The 14,651-nt window shown below is 41.4% G+C and overlaps 1 non-coding gene across 1 annotated transcript; it reads left to right on the forward strand.

Moving 5' to 3' along the window:
- The first annotated feature begins 3,564 nt into the window (after positions 1 to 3,564).
- On the forward strand, positions 3,565 to 3,636 carry TRNAG-ACC (transfer RNA glycine (anticodon ACC)). Its single transcript has one exon. It is a non-coding gene; the product is annotated as a tRNA-Gly (tRNA).
- Positions 3,637 to 14,651: the final 11,015 nt, after the last annotated feature.

Consider the following 14,651-nt stretch of genomic DNA (forward strand, 5'->3'; position numbering starts at 1 on the left):
GTGAACATGCTGAAGAGCCAGCCTTCTGGAAGAGGACAGTGATGTTATCTCCCAGGCAAAGTTGAAAAGAGAATAAACAACAGATTCCTCTTCATTAAAGTACGTCACACAGCAGATTTTTTGCACGTAAGAGTTTACCAGAGAAAATCTGGAACCACTAAACTCTACTTGCTCAATCAGGACCATGTAATCATAACATTTAGCTCTTTGGAAGACAGAAGAAGCAAGATGAGGAATAATTTAAATCAGCCAACGTCCCTCTAAGTGACAGATGCACCATTCATTCTGGAAGTCAATAGTGTTGGTCAGTTTTTAAGTCTGTAACTCAGTTAAGTTTGATAAGCATGAAAATACTATGTTTTCTCCAGTTGTATGAAAAGGAGATAAGCTGAACTTTCTCAGGCATTTCTCATTCTTTCAAAGGCTCTCTAAGATATAATGAAAATCCTGGGAAAGTAGTGACTATACTTAAAAAAAAAAAACACGACACATTGTTAGGCTCTTTGACAAAATCATTTCTGTGATTATTTGTCCTTTTGCTTGAGAATAAACAAATAATCAAGACATACTTTAGAGAGAACTGTTAGATACATTTAAGGCTTCCCAGGTGGCTCAGTGGTAAAGAACCCATTTGCCAGTGCAGGAGATGTAGGAGACGTGGGTTCTATCCCAGGGTTGGGAAGATTCCCTGGAGGAGGAAACAGCAACCCACTCCAGTATTCTTACCTGGGAAATCCCACGAACAGAGGAGCCTGGTGAGCCACACTCCATGAGTTCACAAAGAATCGGACACAACTGAGCACGCACGCATGTTAGATACATTAACCTTGGAGATTTTCAGAGAAAATCAAGGGCAGATTCTTCCAGACCAGTTAGACTGACTTCATGAAGTGCTTAGCAAATGAGAAGTTTTTGGAAAAGTGCACTTGAAAGTCTGGTTGATAGATGGCTCTTTGTTGCCTTCTCCTTCCCTGGTAAACTTTCAACTATCTGCTCTGTTGTTTCATCAGATTTAAATATTCTTTGGATGGAAACAGATAAAACATTGAAATGAACAGATGAAAGGCAGAACTCTCTGTTACCTACAGCTCCAAAGGAGAGAAGGCTGCTCAGCAGGGCAATCTCAGGGGTTGCAACTGGATAACAGTTAGCTGGAGCTATGGGGAGAAATTATTAGTGCAAGGGGGTGGGGTTATCTTGGATTCTGGGGTCCCCATGAACTGGCTAATTTGAATAGTTGCAGGTCCAGGACAGAGGAGCTGTTCCTGGTTGTTGTGTACCTGGCCCTGGTGATTAGGGCTGTCTTCTTATAGTAGCCCCAAGTGTGAGAGCCTAGAAGGAACGTGGTTGGAGACTTAATCAATTGTTCAAAAAAAGAGAACTGATGGGCCTCTAACTAGCCAAGACCTCAATAGCCAGGTTAAGACAATGTTTAAAAACCCAACTCTATTCCATCCATACCTACCATTGTGCTTCGACTTCACAGGATTTATGGTGTAGAGCAGATGAGTAAGAAGATGTGCTGCTATTGAAGAAACATCCTCCAGAAGAGGAGGATGATTTCTGAGGATCAAATTCCCAGGTGTATGCAATAGTTGCACAAGGCGCCTAATAAGGAGAAAAAAAGGTATCATAATTACTTCTGGCTTGGAAATTCTGGATGAGCTTCTGCAGTCTTCATCATTGTTTGGAGACTAACAGAGCATAGAGGCCACCTGGACCTACTATTAGACAATATTGGCTACAAAGCCCTTGATGACGGGGAAGAGATTTACTATACAGCACAGTCCTAGGTAGTAGGGTCAGTGAAAGGACAGGAAGAGTTGAGTGGGCCCAACATGGCATTGGTTATACGAACAATCCTACAATTGGTTTGATAGTGTGTTTGAAATGCATCTTTACCCCAAAGGCCTCTTCTATTCTATGAGGTGAAGATATTACCTCTGTCTTGGAGCTTACTTCCCAAGCTTAAGGGGAGGTGTTCAGTTCCCTTTTGTTAGGACTCAGGGATCCAGGAAATGGGTTTGTACCTGTGTTCTTTCCTTGTTAGTCCCAGAATGCATGAAGGATATTTCTGTATTGATTCCCTAACCAGAAAGTCATGAAAAGGTATGATAGATGAAAAGTGAGTGCTTATTTCAAGCTTCATCTGTGGTAAATGATTCTATGGTGATAAATACCTCAAAATTAATTACTGTGGTCCTATCATCCTTGGTTAATTGCAAGCACATAGCTGAAATACTTTGGAGTGAGAGATGGCAGACCTAACCCAGATTGTCTGTGTTTCAAAATAGATTTGTTTATGGGGGAGGAAGTTGGTACAAGGATAAGAAGTTTGGATGAGGACTCAGAAGACAGATTATTATTAGTCCTCAAAGTGAAAGTGAAAGTGAAAGTCACTCAGTCATGTCTGACTCTCTGTGACCCCATGGACTATACAGTCCTTGAATTCTCCAGGCCAGAATACTGGAGTGGGTGGCCTTCCCCTTCTCCAGGGGATATTCCCAACCCAGGGATCAAACCCAGGTCTCCCACACTGCAGGTGGATTCCTTACCAACAGAGCTATCAGGGTATCACTGATTACTGGGCCTTGAGCAGGGTTCTGGGACATAGTTACATTATCCATAGAATGGAAATGGTAAAATAATGAGGATTTAAAAACTTTTTAAAAAAAATATGACGTTTTCTTTTATCTAGAAGCCTAAGGTACTAACCAGAAATAAGAGTGTTCACTTCAATTTGGAATGGGATGAGACGCTAAGCTCCTAACTTTTTGCATTCTTTGGTGGTTCCTTATCTCTCTCTCTCTCTCTTTGGGTAGCAATATTAACAGATCTCTAGGAATGTGCAGTAAGGAAATCACTGACAATATCATCTGTGAAATTCCCACTCAGTAACTAGGAATCTATCAGTATATAGCTTTTCAATTCTAGGAAAATTTCTTCTGATGCACTGTATAGATTTTGCTGTTGTTCAGTTCCTAAGTCATGTCCAGCTCTTTGCAACCCCATGGACTGCAGCATGCCAGGCTCCACTGGGTTCTGCGGGCAAAAATACTGGCTACCATTTCCTTCTCCAAGGGATCTTCCTGGATCAGAGATCAAACCCACATCTCCCTCATTGGTAGGGGGATTCTTTACCACTTAGCCACCAGTGGAGCCCACAGATCCTCAGTTGTATAGATTTTACCTCTGTGAATAAGCAATTGGCATTAAAGAAGCTCAAAACAACTTATTTATAATATTTTACATGAAACTCATAAGCTCAAAACAATGTATTCAGAGTATTTTACATAAAATTTAAAGAATATCAGTTCAGTTCAGTCAGTCAGTCAGTTGTGTTTGACTCTGCAATCCCATGGACTGCAGCATGCCAGGTTTCCCTGTCTATCACCAACTCCCAGAGCCTACTCAAACTTTTGTCCATTTAGTTGGTGATGCCAACCAACCATCTCATCCTCTGTTGTCCACTTCTCAGGGACCAGGTCAATTATCCATAATCTAATGATTAAAATGCAAAAGAAATAGGAAGGTTCACTTTCATAATTTTGCCGTTCTTAGACTTCCCTGGTGGCTCAGACGGTAAAGTGTCTGCCTACCATGCAGGAGACCCAGGTTCAATTCCTGGTTGGGAAGATCTCCTGGAGAGGGAAATGGCAACCTAGTATTCTTGCCTGGAAAACCCCATGAAGAGAAGAACCTGGTAGGCTACAGTCCAAAGGGTTGCAAAGAGTCAAGACATAACTGAGCAACATCACTAACTTTAATGAACTTCAAAATGCAGTTTTTTTTTTTAGTATATAGTTATTACGTTCTTGATTTTTAATTTAAAGAACCTAGAAGAATACGACATAGTATGTGGGCATCACCTCATGTCTTTCTACATACACAAGTTTTAGAAAATCTGTCCATTTATCTAAGCAATTATTGGAAACAGCAGTTCACAAGAAGAAGATGGTATAATCTACCAGAAAGACACAGGACAGGGAGTCAGGGGACCTAAGTACTCATTCTGGCTCTATGTCCAACCATCTATGTAATCCTGGGCAACAGCAGTCAACAAATACTTGGTGAACAAATGGATTGACTCAGCCAATATTTGTTGCATGTCCACCATGTTCCAGGCACTGCTGTATGTCCTAGGGTTAGAGCAGTGAACCAAAGAAACCCTGCCCCTGTGGAGCTGTGATTCCAATTGAGAAAAGGAGAGCAGAAAAACAAATACATTTATAGGGTGGCAGATCTGATAAGCACTGTCGTGGGGAAAAATAAAGCAGAGAAAGAAGAAGCTGTAGATTGAATGTTTGGGTCCCCTCAAAATTCGTATGATGAAACTTAATCATCAGTGTGATGGTATGTGGCAGTGAGAACTTCGGGAGGTGATTAGGTCATGAGAATGGAGCTTTCACGAGTGGGGTTAATGCCCTTCTAATAGAGGCCCCAGAGAGCTCCCTTGCTCCTTCTGTCATGTGAGGACAGAGAGAAGACAGCCATCTGTGAACCAGGAAGAGGGCTCTCACCAAATATCAAATCTGCTGGCTTTGATCTGGGACTTCCCAGTTCCAGAACTGATAAAGGAGGTTGCTACTGAGGGAAAGGAAAGGACTTTGTTTTCTCATACAGGGCTGGGTTTTAAAAATGCTTTGGGGAGTTGGAGGTGGAGAGTTTCTCTGTGAATGCTCACACGTGTGTGTGTGTGTGTGTGCACGTGCACACGCACCTGCTTACGTGGTGGGGTAAAAGCAGGATGAGGTAAGTGGTTAGGAAAATTGCCCTTCTGGCTCCACTTGCAAGTACCACAGTTTAAAAGGCATGACTATGTGCAGATCCTATGCACAGAGGAGATTTAAACTTGATTCCATCTGCTGATGGTGGGTTGCTTCCATGTCCTGGCTATTATAAACAGTGCTGCGATGAACATTGGGGTACACATATCCCTTTCAGTTCTGATTTCCTCCGTGTGTATGCCCAGCAGTGGGATTGCTGGGTCATGGGGCAGTTCTAGTTAATAGCTGCATGAGGCCTCTATCACATACACATGGGATAGAAGGGGCATGTCTCTTCACATCTACTCTCTGTCAGCTCCCTTTGTGTACCACATATTTATTACCAATCCCTGAACAGGAAGAACAACAGGCAGCATTGTATTTCCCCCTTTGGTTTCATGCGTTGTGTGGTCTTACTTCTTACCCCTACTTTTGGCACAGCTGATTTCTTAGGAACCACACTATTTGGAAAAAGAAATCTTTTTGACTGATTCATGACTCTTCTTCCAAGTAACAGACCTGAAGGTAGGTGCTAGATAATTGCATATAAGTACTTTTTAAGAGATGTTACCATTTGGGATGAACATTCAAGACAAGAAAATCAGGTATTCCTCTTATTGTTCCTAAATGGTGGATTGCATCACACGGAACTCATCATGACATATGGAGGAGGGCATGGCAACCCACTCCTGTATTCTTGCCTGGAGAATTCCATGCACAGAGGAGCCTGGTGCACTATGGTCCGCAGGGTTGCAAAGAGTTAAACACGACTGAAGCAACAGCACACACACACATCATGACACACAGTGGTGGGTTTTTGGATTGATATTAGCCTCATTGATTTGTTCTCAATTACTCCTGTGAGTTGAAAAGCATACAGTTTTTTTTTTTGGATGTATTAGGGTATATATATTTATTATTTTATTTCTTATGCCTTGATCTATTGACACTGATTCACAACAGATTGAAAACTTAAAGCTGAATTTCAAAAATAACTTTTCAAGCAATAGGCCTGGAAACAAGGTGACTTTTGGTTTATATTTTCTGGGTAAAGGCCAACTTAAAATGTCTTTTTGGAAACAGCACATGTTTGTTAAGATGTCTGGCTGGGTAAGGGGGACTTACAAAGAGGCAGAGGAAGGAGAACTAATCATAAACTTCCAAGAAAACTATAATTTCAATTCAAGCTGCTGTCCAATATTTATAGAAAGCAATTAAGTAATTTTCTTATGTAATAATCTCAATAAAGTCCTGTTGTCCCAACCATAGTTTATTATGTATAAGGAAGATTTTCTGTAAAATTTATGTATTGAATATCATCTGTTTCAGCATTCCAAATTGTATTTTGTAGATCTACAATTCAGTTCAGTCCAGTCGCTCAGTCGTGTCCGACCCTTTGCTACCCCATGAATCGCAGCACGCCAGGCCTCCCTGTCCATCACCAACTCCCGGAGTTCACTCAGACTCGCATCCATTGAGTCAGTGACGCCATCCAGCCATCTCATCCTCTGCCGTCCCCTTCTCCACCTGCCCCCAACACCTCCCAGCATCAGAGTCTTTTCCACAGTCCAACTCTCACATCCATACATGACCACTGGAAAAACCATAGCCTTGACTAGATGGACCTTTGTTGGCAAAGTAATATCTCTGCTTTTGAATATGCTATCTAGGTTGGTCATAACTTTCCTTCCAAGGAGTAAGCGTCTTTTAATTTCATGGCTGCAGTCACCATCTGCAGTGATTTTGGGGCCCCCCAAAATAAAGTCTGACACTGTTTCCACTGTTTCCCCATCTATTTCCCATGAAGTGATGGGACCAGATGCCATGATCTTCGTTTTCTGAATGTTGAGCTTTAAGCCAACTTTTTCACTTTCCACTTTCACTTTCATCAAGAGGCTTTTTAGTTCCTCTTCACTTTTTGCCATAAGGGTGGTGTCATCTGCATATCTGAGGTTATTGATATTTCTCCCGGCAGTCTTGATTCCAGCTTGTGCTTCTTCCAGTCTAGCGTTTCTCATAATGTACTCTGCATAGAAGTTAAATAAGCAGGGTGACAATATACAGCCTTGATGTACTCCTTTTCCTATTTGGAACCAGTCTGTTGTTCCATGTCCAATTCGAACTGTTGCTTCCTGACTTGCATATAGGTTTCTCAACAGGCAGGTCAGGTGGTCTGGTATTCCCATCTCATTCAGAATTTTCCACAGTTTATTGTGCCACACAGTCAAAGGCTTTGGCATAGTCAATAAAGCAGAAATAGATATTTTTCTGGAACTCTCTTGCTTTTTCCATAATCCAGCAGATGTTGGCAATTTGATCTCTGGTTCCTCTGCCTTTTCTAAAACCAGCTTGAACATCAGGAAGTTCACAGTTCATGTATTGTGGAAGCCTGGCTTGGAGAATTTTGAGCATTACTTTACTAGCATGTGAGATGAGTGCAATTGTGCAGTAGTTTGAGCATTCTTGGGCGTTGCCTTCTTTGGGATTGGAATGAAAACTGGCTTTTCCATTCCTGTGGCCACTGCTGAATTTTCCAAATTTCCTGGCATATTGAGTGCAGCACTTTCACAGCATCATCCTTCAGGATTTGAAAGAGCGCAACTGGAATTCCATCACCTCCACTAGCTTTGTTCATAGTGATGCTTCCTAACGCCCACTTGACTTCACATTCCAGGATGTCTGGCTCTAGGTGAGTGATCACACCATCGTGATCATCTTGGTCATGAAGATCTTTTTTGTATAGTTCTTCTGTGTATTCTTGCCACCTCTTCTTAATATCTTCTGCTTCTGTTAGGTCCATACCATTTCTGTCCTTCATCGAGCCCATCTTTGCAGGAAATGTTCCCTTGGTGTCTCTAATTTTCTTGAAGAGATCTCTAGTCTTTCCTATTCTGTTGTTTTCCTCTATTTCCTTGCATTGATTACTGAGGAAGGCTTTCTTATCTCTTCTTGCTATTCTTTGGAACTCTGCATTCAGATGCTTGTATCTTTCCTTTTCTCCTTTGCTTTTCGCTTCTCTTCTTTTCATAGCTATTTGTAAGGCCTCCTCAGACAGCCATTTTGCTTTTTTGCATTTCTTTTCCATGGGGATGGTCTTGATGGCTGTCTCCTGTACAATGTCACAAACCTCTGTCCATAGTTCATCACGTCCAAGGAGCGGTGGCTGCGTGGGCGCCAGAGGGCCTAGAGGAGCTATTCCACATTCAAAGTCGGGAAGGGCAGCAGTGAGGAGATAACCCTCATCCAAGGTAAGGAGCAGCAGCTGTGCTTTGCTGGAGCAGCCGTGAAGAGATACCCCATGTCCAAGATAAGAGAACCCCAAGTAAGATGGTAGATGTTGGAACAGGGCAGACACACTGAAACCACAATCACAGAAAACTAGTCAATCTAATCACACTAGGACCACAGCTTTATCTAATTCAATGAAACTAAGCCATGTCCTGTGGGGCCACCCAAGACGGGAGAGCATGGTGGAGAGGTCTGACACAATGTGGTCCACTGGAGAAGGGAATGGCAAACCAACTCAGTATTCTTGCCTTGAGAACCTCATGAACAGTATGAAAAGGCAAAATGATAGGATACTGAAAGAGGAACTCCCCAGGTCATTAGGTGCCCAATATGCTACTGGAGATCAGTGGAGAAATAACTCCAGAAAGAATGAAGGGATGGAGCCAAAGCAAAAACAATACCTAGTTGTGGATGTGACTGGTGGTAGAAGAGGGTCTGATGCTGTAAAGAGCAATATTGCATAGGAACCTGGAATGTCAGTTCCATGAATCAAGGCAAATTGGAAGTGGTCAAACAGGAGATGGCAAAAGTGAACGTTGACATTGTAGGAATCAGAGAACTAAAATGGACCAGAATGGGTGAATTTAACTCAGATGACCATTATATCTACTATTCCGGGCAGGAATCCCTCAGAAGAAATGGAGTAGCCATCATGGTCAACAAAAGAGTCCAAAATGCAGTACTTGGGTGCAATCTCAAAAATGACAGAATGATCTCTGTTCATTTCCAAGGCAAACCATTCGCGATTCCATGGTAATCCACATCTATGCCCCAACCAGTAACACTGAAAAAGCTGAAGTTGAACGGTTCTATGAAGACCTACAAGACCTTTTAGAACTAACACCCATAAAAGATGTCCTTTTCATTATATGCAGAGAAGGAAATGGCACTCCACTCCAGTACTCTTGCCTGGCAAATCCCATGGAAGGAGGACCCTGGTAGGCTATAGTCCATGGGGTCGCTGAGGGTTGGACACGACTGAGTGACTTCACTTTCACTTTTCACTTTCATGCATTGGAGAAAGAAATGGAAACCCACTCCAGTGTTCTTGCCTGGAGAATCCCAGGGATGAGGGAGCCTGGTGGGCTGCCCTCTATGGGGTCGCACAGAGTTGGACACGACTGAAGTGACTTAGCATAGCATAGCATTTCATTATATGGGACTGGAATGCAAAAGTAGGATGTCAAGAAACACCTGGAGTAACAGGCAAATTTGGCCTTGGAATACGGAATGAAGCAGGGCAAAGACTAATAGAGTTTTGCCAAGAAAATTCACTGGTCATAGCAAACACCTTCTTCCAACAACACAAGAGAAGGCTCTACACATGGACATCACCAGATGGTCAACACCGAAATCAGCTTGATTATATTCTTTGCAGCCAAAGATGGAGAAGCTCTATATAGACAACAAAAACAAGACCAGGAGCTGACTGTGGCTCAGATCATGAACTCCTTATTGCCAAATTCAGACTGAAATTGAAGAAAGTAGGGAAATCCACTAGACCATTCAGGTATGACCTAAATCAAATCCCTTATGATTATACAGTGGAAGTGAGAAATAGATTTAAGGGCCTAGATCTGATAGATAGAGTGCCTGATGAACTATGGACAGAGATACACAATTATGCGTGTGTAAATAGCAGCTTTTTAGAAGTCAAGGAGAAAATAGTGACTTGAACCAAGATTAATCAAAAGAGTCGTTTCTAATATAAAAGAGATGGGAATACCAGACCACCTGACCTGCCTCCTGAGAAATCTGTGTGCAGGTAAAGAAGCAACAGTTAGCATTGGACATGGAACAACAGAGTGGTTCCAAATCAGGAAAGGAGTATGTCAAGGCTGTATATTGTCACCCTGTTAATTTAACTCATATGCAGAGTACATCATGAGAAATGCTGGGCTGGATGAAGCACAAGCTGGAATCAAGATCGCTGGGAGAAATATCAATAACCTCAGATACTCAGATGACACTACCCTTATGGCAGAAAGCAGAGAAGAACTAAACAGCCTCTTGATGAAAAAGGAGAGTGAAAAAGTTGGCTTAAAGCTCAAAATTTAGAAAACTAATATTATTGATTTGTTTTTTCTCCCTTTGTTTCTTGATGAGTCTGGCTAATGGTTTGTCAATTTTATTTATCTTCTCAAAGAACCAGGTTTTGGCTTTGTTGATTTTTGCTATGGTCTCTTTTGTTTCTTTTGCATTTATTTCTGCCTTAATTTTTAAGATTTCTTTGCTTCTACTAACCCTGGGGTTCTTCATTTCTTCCTTTTCTAGTTGCTTTAGTGTAGAGTTAGGTTATTTATTTGACTTTTTTCTTGTTTCTTGAGGCATGCCTGTATTGCTATGAACCTTCCCGTTAGCAGAGGAAACGAAACTTCCAAGCTCATTCTATGAGGCCAACATCACCCTAATACCAAAACCTGACAAAGATGCCACAAAATAAGAAAACTACAGGCCAATATCACTGATGTACATATATGCAAAAATCCTTAACAAAATTCTGGCAAACAGAATCCAACAACATATTAAAAAGATCATACATCATGACTAAGTGGGCTTTATCCCAGGGATGCAAGGATTCTTCAATATCCACAAACCAATGAATGTAATGCACCACATTAACAAATTGAAAAATAAAAAGCATATGATTATCTCATAGATGCAGAGAAAGCCTTTGACAAAATTCAACATCCATTTATGATAAAAACCCTCCAGAAAGCAGGAATAGAAGGAACATACCTCAACATAATAAAAGCTATATATGACAAGCCCACAGCAAACATTATTCTCAATGGTGAAAAATTGAAAGCAGTTCCCCTAAAATCAGGAACAAGACAAGGGTGCCCACTCTCACCACTACTTTTCAACATAGTTTTGGAAGTTTTGGCCACAGCAATCAGAGCAGAAAAAGAAATAAAAGGAATCCAAATTGGAAAAGAAGAAGTAAAACTCTCACTGTTTGCAGATGACATGATCCTCTACATAGAAAACCCTAAAGACTCCACCGGAAAATTACTAGAGCTAATCAATGAATATAGAAAAGTTGCAGGATATAAAATCAACACACAGAAATCACTGTATTCCTATACAACAATAATGAGAAAATAGAAAGAGAAATTAAGGAAACAATCCCATTCACCATTGCAATGAAAATAATAAAATACTTAGGACTATATCTACCTAAAGAAACAAAAGACCTATATATAGAAAACTATAGAATGCTGGTGAAAGAAATCAAAGTGGACACAAGTAGATGGAGAAATATACCATGTTCATGGATCAGCAGAATCAGTATAGTGAAAATGAGTATGCTACCCAAAGCAATCTATAGATTCAATGCAATCCCTACCAAGCTACCAACGATATTTTTCACAGAGCTAGAACAAATAATTTCACAATTTGTATGGAAATACAAAAAACCTCAACTAGCCAAAACAATCTTGAGAAAGAAGAATGGAACTGGAGGTATCAACCTGACTTCAGGTTCTACTACAAAGCCACAGTCATCAAGACAGTATGGTACTGGCACAAAGACAGAAATATAGATCAATGGAACAAAACAGAAAGCCCAGAGATAAATCCACACACCTATGAACACCTTATCTTTGCCAAAGGAGGCAAGAATATACAATGGAGAAAAGACAATCTCTTTAACAAGTGGTGCTGGGAAAACTGGTCAACCACTTGTAAAAGACTGAAACTAGAACACTTTCTAACACCATACACAAAAATAAACTCAAAATGGATTAAAGATCTAGACATAAGACCAGAAACTATAAAACTCCAAGAGGATAACATAGGCAAAACACTCTCTGACATAAATCCCAGCAGGATCCTCTACGACCCACCTCCCAAAATACTGGAAATAAAAGCAAAAATAAATAAATGGGACCTAATTAAAATTAAAAGCTTCTGCACAACAAAGGAAACTATAAGCAAGGTGAAAAGGCAGCCTTCAGAATGGGAGAAAATAATAGCAAATGAAGCAACTGACAAATGATTAATCTCAAAAATATACAGGCAACTCCTGCAGCTTAATTCCAGAAAAATAAATGACCCAATCAAAAAATGGGCCAAAGAACTAAACAGACATTTCTCCAAAGAAGACATACAGATGGCTAACAAACATGAAAAGATGCTCAGCATCACTCATTATCAGAGAAATGCAAATCAAAACCACAATGAGGTACCATTTCACACCAGGCCGAATGGCTGCTATCCAAAAGTCTACAGGCAATAAATGCTGGAGAGGGTGTGGAGAAAAGGGATTCCTCTTACAATGTTGAAGGGAATGCAGACTAGTACAGCCACTATGGAGAACAGTGTGGAGATTCCTTAAAAAACTGGAAATAGAACTGCCATACGCCCCAGCAATCCCACTGCTGGGCATACACACCAAGGAAACCAGAGTTGAAAGAGACACGTGTGCCCCAATGTTCATCGCAGCACTGTTTATAATAGCCAGGACATGGAAGCAACCTAGATGTCCATTGGCAGATGAATGGATAAGAAAGCTGTGGTACCTATACACTATGGAGTATTACTCAGCCATTAAAAAGAATACATTTGAATCAGTTCTAATGAGGTGGATGAAACTGGAGCCTATTATACAGAGTGAAGTAAGCCAGAAAGAAAAACACCAATACAGTATACTAACACATATATATGAAATTTAGAGAGATGGTAATGATAACCTTGTATTCAGGACAGCAAAAGAGACACAGATGTATAGAACAGTCTTTTGGACTCTGTGGGAGAGGGCAAGGGTGGGATGATTTGAGAGAATGGCATTGAAACATGTATGTTATCATATATGAAATGAATTACCAGTCCAGGTTCAATGCATGATACAGGGTGCTCGGGGCTGGTGCAGTGGGATGACCCAGAGGGAGAGGATGGGGAGGGAGGTGGGAAGGGTGTTCAGGATGGGGAACGAATGTACACCCGTGGCAAATTCATGTCAATGTATGGCAAAACCAATACAATATTGTAAAGTAATTAGCCTCCAATTAAAATAAATAAATTCATATTAAAAAAAAAGAAAACTGAGATCATGGCATCTGGTCCCATTACTTCCTGGCAAATAGATAGGGAAACAATGGAAACAGTGAGAGATTTCATTTTCTTGGGCTCCAAAATCACTGCAGATAGTGACTGCACCCCAAGACCAGTTGCTCCTTGGAAGAAAAACTATGACCATCCTAGACAGCATATTAAAAAGCAGAGACATTACTTTACCAACAAAGGTCTGTCTAGTCAAAGCTATGTTTTTCCCAGTAGTCATGTGTGGATGTTAGAGTTGGACTATAAGAAAGCTGAGCACCAAAGAACTGATGCTTTTGAGCTGTGGTGTTGGAGAAGACTCTTGAGAGTCCCTTGGATTGCAAGGAGATCCGAACAGTCCATCCTAAAGGAAATCAGTCCTGAATATTCACTGGAAGGATTGATGCTGAAGTGGAAACTCCAATACTTTTGTTGCAGGAAGGGGGACCCCTTCCAGGGCCCAAAGCTGGTCTCTTGTCTAACACTCAGAAAATAATTGTCTGAGGAGACACATGTGCTGACCAAGCAAGAGATTTTATTGGGAAAGGGCACCCGGGTGGAGAGCAGTAGGGTAAGGGAAACCAGGAGAACTGCTCTGCCATGTGGCTTACAGTCTCGGGTTTTATGGTGATGGGATTAGTTTCCAGGTTGTTTTTGGCCAATCATTCTAATTCAGAGTCTTTCCTGGTGGTGCACGCATCACTCAGCCAAGATGGATGCTTTTGAGAGGGATTCTGGGAAGTGGACTGACACGCGGTGTCTCCTTTTGAACTTTCCTGAACTCTTCCGGTTGGTGGTGGCTTATTAATTTCGTATTCCTTACCAGGATCTCCTGTCATAAAACAGCTCATGCGAATGGTTACTAAAGGGCCTGACCAGGGTGGGCGGTTTCAGTCAGTGTGCTTCCCTTAACACTTTGGCCACCTGCTGGAAAAAAACGACTCTGATGCTGGGAAAGATTGAGGGCAGGAGGATAAGGGGATGACAGAGGATGAGGTGGTTGGATGGCATCAGCGACTCAATAGACATGAGTTTGAGAAAGCTCTGGTAGTTGGTGTTGGACAGGGAAGCCTGGTGTGCTGCAGTCCATGGGGTCATAAAGAGTCAGACGTGACTGAGCAACTGAACCGAAGTGACAATTAAATCATTATTTTTTTTTAAAGTTTCTTTTTTTTCCTCTCTCTCTTCTCCAGTGTATACCCAGTCTCTCCTTCTTGAAATCCAATCCCATCTCCTTATACTTTCTCAGAACTCTCTTCTTTACACCATTTCCCAAATCCTCTTCTTCTGTGTCTTCAAACCTCTCCCTCTCCAGCAATTTAACCCCATCATTATATAAACTCTGTCAAGATTCTTGTGTATTTTTTTAAAAGACAAATGTTGTAGAAGTTCTTCAAGTGTAAGTGACGCCAAGTCAAATATTTATATGTCCTCCCTTTACTCTCGGCATGTCAGGTGAGTGCACGTGTGCGTACACACACACACACACACACACTCACACCCACACACCCTTCAAAAGCATTAGCGGCTGCCTTTCTCTTGTGGCTTCCCCTC

This window comes from Ovis canadensis, chromosome 10 (assembly GCF_042477335.2).
Source record: "Ovis canadensis isolate MfBH-ARS-UI-01 breed Bighorn chromosome 10, ARS-UI_OviCan_v2, whole genome shotgun sequence".
Classification (NCBI taxonomy): Eukaryota; Metazoa; Chordata; class Mammalia; order Artiodactyla; family Bovidae; genus Ovis; species Ovis canadensis.